At 38.3% G+C, this 4,297-nt stretch overlaps 1 long non-coding RNA gene across 1 annotated transcript; it reads right to left on the minus strand.

The window, feature by feature from the left end:
- Positions 1 to 1,869: 1,869 nt before the first annotated feature.
- LOC309373844 lies at positions 1,870 to 3,710 on the minus strand. Its single transcript, XR_014170230.1, has 3 exons — positions 3,671 to 3,710; positions 2,206 to 2,275; positions 1,870 to 2,071 (listed from the first exon to the last, which is right to left on the minus strand). It is a non-coding gene; the product is annotated as an uncharacterized lncRNA (long non-coding RNA).
- Between the last annotated feature and the right edge of the window lie 587 nt (positions 3,711 to 4,297).

The raw sequence follows: 4,297 nt of genomic DNA on the forward strand, positions 1-4,297 counted from the left end.
AATTGTGCAACCTGAATTTTCCGGGTTGTGATAGAAGTTTTGAGGGCAATATTTAAGCTGTTTTTCTTTACAGGAGAATTCAGAAGTCCTTTGAGAAGCCTGCTCCATGGGACCTGATGATGTTAAGTTTTATGAACACCATCATAATTGTTGTTGCACTCACAAACAAACACAAAATCACCAATATATTAAAAAGTAAAATAACATCAGTAGAGACATGCAATGTAATTTACGGGTAGCTCCTTTCTTTTCCTTCACAGAGTCCTTTTCCCTTTCCTCATTGAATGCTGGGATTTTTCTGCTGCTCTGGGGCTTTGAGGCAAGGCCTTCTCATGGAACAGGCTTGCCATACACGATCTGCTTCCAACCCACTGGTCCTACTGCTATCTCTATCTGTAGTTGGTGCTTCCAGAAGTCCCATGTCTTTTACTCTGTCTCTCATTGGGCACCTGCAAGTCGTTGACACCTCTTCCCAATTATGAGTCAGCACATACTGTAGCTTGATGGCATTCCATCGTACATGTCATCTATAGGCACCACAGGCAATATCTGAGTCAAGTTGCTTCAACATCAGACCAGAGCTCAGGTATTAACCAGGGATGGGTGAATAACTTAAGTATAGTTGTCCTTATTTTCACCGATTCTGTTTTTTTTGGGGGGGCGGGGTTCTCATGAAAATTCATTAGAATTTTAGTATGAATTTTCCTTAATATACCTTCTTTTGTATGCAATTCTCTTAACATAAACATTTTTGCAATGCAATTTCCCCCAACAGAATGGATTTCTGCATGCTATTTTCACTAATATAGGCATCATTATACACAGTTTACCATAGCATATGCATGTTTGTAATAAAATAAAATAAAATAAAATAAAATAAAATAAAATTAAATTAAATTAAATTAAATTAAATTAAATTAAATTAAATTAAATTAAATTAAATTAAATTAAATTATTTATTATTTATTGCCTGCCCATCTGGCTGGGTCAGTTCCCAACATAATTTTAAAAACACAATAAAACATCAGACATTAAAAACTTCCCTAAACAGGGCTGCCTTCAGATGTCTTCTAAAAGTCAGATAGTTGTTTATTTCCTTGACATCTGATGGGAGGACATTCCTTGACATCTGACGGTAGGGCGGGTGCCACTACCAAGAAGGCCCTCTGCTTGGTTCCCTTTAACCTCACATCTCACAGTGAGGGAACCACTAGAAGGCCCTCAGAGCTGAACCTCAGTGTCTGGGCTGAATGATGGGGGTGGAGACGCTCCTTCAGGTATACAATACACATTATTTGCCTGAAAAATCACATTGAAAAATTTGTAGAAGTGCAATTTCTGAAGGATAGTTATGCTTCAGTTCACATATTGTTTCGGGAAAGAAAGAAAGAAAGAAAGAAAGAAAGAAAGAAAGAAAGAAAGAAAGAAAGAAAGAAAGAAAGAAAGAAGTAGGTGAGTTCACCTTTAAATACAGTCATACCTCATATTACGTTTGCTTCACATTGCAGATTTTCAGGTTATGATCGCGGCAAACCCGGAAGTGTTTACTTTCGGGTTTTCCGCATGCGCAGAAGCGATCTGCACATTTCACACATGCGCAGAAGTGAACTTCATGCTTCGCACATGCGCAGAAGCACTCTATCGTGCTTTCCTCACACACAGTAGCGGTGCTATACTTACAGACTTTTCAGGGCGCAAACAGCACCCCAAAACAGATCACCTTCATAAGTAGAGGTACCCCTGTATGAACAGAATCAAGTTTCTCCCACATCCCTAGATATTGAGCAGGTGCTCAAATCCAGTTCAGTCGCTCTGGTGCGATTCAGTGGGGTCTGTATATTGCCACTGGAGCAGCTCTTTGCAACCACATACACACAGATGCATTTTCTTCATTACTCAGAAGCTAAAAACAGTTTTCTCCGTCTGCTCTTCATATTTCAGTACAGGACAGGTTTTGTTTTCTCGTTTCTCCCTACAGTACTTTGTAGGATTTTGACAGTTTCTGCAAGATTCCGTCAAATCAGCCTCCTGACACTTACATCTGATCTTGACAGGCCTTCATGCAGCTTACCTTATGAGAAAAAAAATAATGTTTTCATACTTGTATCTCCCCGCCTCCCCCCATTTAATCTCTAAGTTAGAGGGGAAAACTTGAAAATGTGATGCTACTGTGTGCCAAAGGCTCGGAAACGGAAAGTGGTTTACTTTGTGTTGATTTATTCCAGTTGCTGGAGGCTTTGATCATTAATCTCCGAGTCTGTTCTCTAGACTCTGCCTGGAAAATAAAGAGGGCGATGAAACATGAAGCCTCACATCTGATCAGCTGAAACCAGTGTCAAGTCTCATTGTCAATAAGTTTGCACCAGGCATTAGCTTCAGCACAGATAATTCCGGAAAGAGGAACAAGCCAAGCAGATGCACATGGTAGAGGCTATATTATTGGGAAAGGTACAATAAAAGAGCAATAGAAAATTGTAATCTTTATGGAATATCACAAATGCAAAATATTAGCAAATTACTTAATAGAAGAGAGCAGGCATAGTATTTGCAGCTTTATGTGAACCAATTGTTTGGCTGGATATTTTTTTAACTTTCATATTATAGGGGACATTTCCTTGCAACAAAGGTACTTTGAACCTTACAAAGTCAGATTAAATTGGGAAAAGGAACTTGCTGGTCCGTTAGTCTTGAGGGTTACCTACTTACAGAGTAAATTAAAAATTCTTTAGAAAGATAGTTCAAAAGGTTCTTCTTAAAAGCCTAAAAACTCACTTAAAAGAATCAAGTCTTGAAAAAGTTATATGATCTAAGAAAGTCTTTAAAAGACTTGATTCTTTTAAGTGGGTTTTTAGGTTTTTAAGAAGAGCCGTTTTAACTATATTTTTAAAGAATTGTTTTAATTTATTTTGACTATGGCAGACCAACACAGCTACCAACTTGAATCTACTAACTGAGATTTACTGGTCACTTCTGTTGACATGGAGGTAGATCCCAATGTCATGCACGATGTCACAGATAGGATAAGCTCCCAGGTTTGACAAACTGAAAGAGTTCGCAGTATGACTAGACACTGTGAAGATGGATTTTCATAACAGGTAGTGATAAATAAGTTTATAGGCAATGTGAAAACTTTACACTTTCTGAACATCTTGTTAATCAAAGACTCAACCATATGTGTGACTGCTTGGGATGATTTGCAGAATCATGTTCTGTGACATTTTGGCTAGTCCTAATAAAAGTATGGCTTGACTGCGGATTTTGACATTTTTCTAATGGACCCATTTAACTTCATCTGCCTTACATTTTAGATCTAGGTCCATGATAATGTAGCCTTCCCACTCTGGTATTCTGAAGGCAGCCTCATACTACAAAACCATTTTTCTGGTGTGTGCACCTCTCCCCCCTCTCCTACAGAAAATAGTATAGAGAAATGTTACCATATTGGCATATTCCTCTCTCTTTTTAGCAATGTTATTTTGGCATGGTCTTCCATTGAGGAGAAACTTACCTGAACGGATTGTGAAATGGAATAGGAACACAATTGGGATGAATCTTTTAACATGTGGTGATAAATAGGTTTATTTGAGAAGTATATTAGCTTTATAAAAAAATTTACAAAGCCAAAAATAAACATTGGACTTGCTGGACAGTCAGGCTGTATGCTACCTACTTTACAGTAGTTCACTGCTACCACAGTTGGCATGGAGAGAGCCTATGCACACATGGCATTCTGATGTCATCCATGATGTCACAAATAGGATACATTTGAAGTCTTCAAAAAGTGAGATGCAGTTAACAGTCAGGCAGATACTGAACACATTCAGGATGGATCTTCATAACCAGTCATGGTAAATAGGTTTATTTGGGTATTACATTAACATTATCATCGGTAAAAGTTTTAGAATGATATGCGGGTTGAGTTGCCAAATCGTAAGCCACCAAGACATATGCCATTCATTTCAATTTCTCAACACCTTGTCTTTAATTGGTCAACTGCATATGTGCTGATTGGAGCTGGTTCACAAAACCATTTGCCAGACTTTGTTTTTGACATTTTCCTTATGGGTCCATATGGGTTTTATACAGAACTATGTTGGCGATTATGCAAAAATTCAGTACCTTTATTTCCAGATATTTCCATGTTGTCTGAACAATGCAAGGGCAATGATGCATAGCTCTTTTCTTTCCCCATTTTATCTTTATAAGAACTCTGTGAGGTAGGTTAGGATGGGAGTGAGTATACCCGAAGGAGCGTCTCCACCCCCATTGTTCAACACGGACACTGAGGTCCTCCTCT

Source organism: Podarcis melisellensis (assembly GCF_964234715.1).
Source record: "Podarcis melisellensis genome assembly, chromosome: 7".
NCBI lineage: Eukaryota > Metazoa > Chordata > Lepidosauria > Squamata > Lacertidae > Podarcis > Podarcis melisellensis.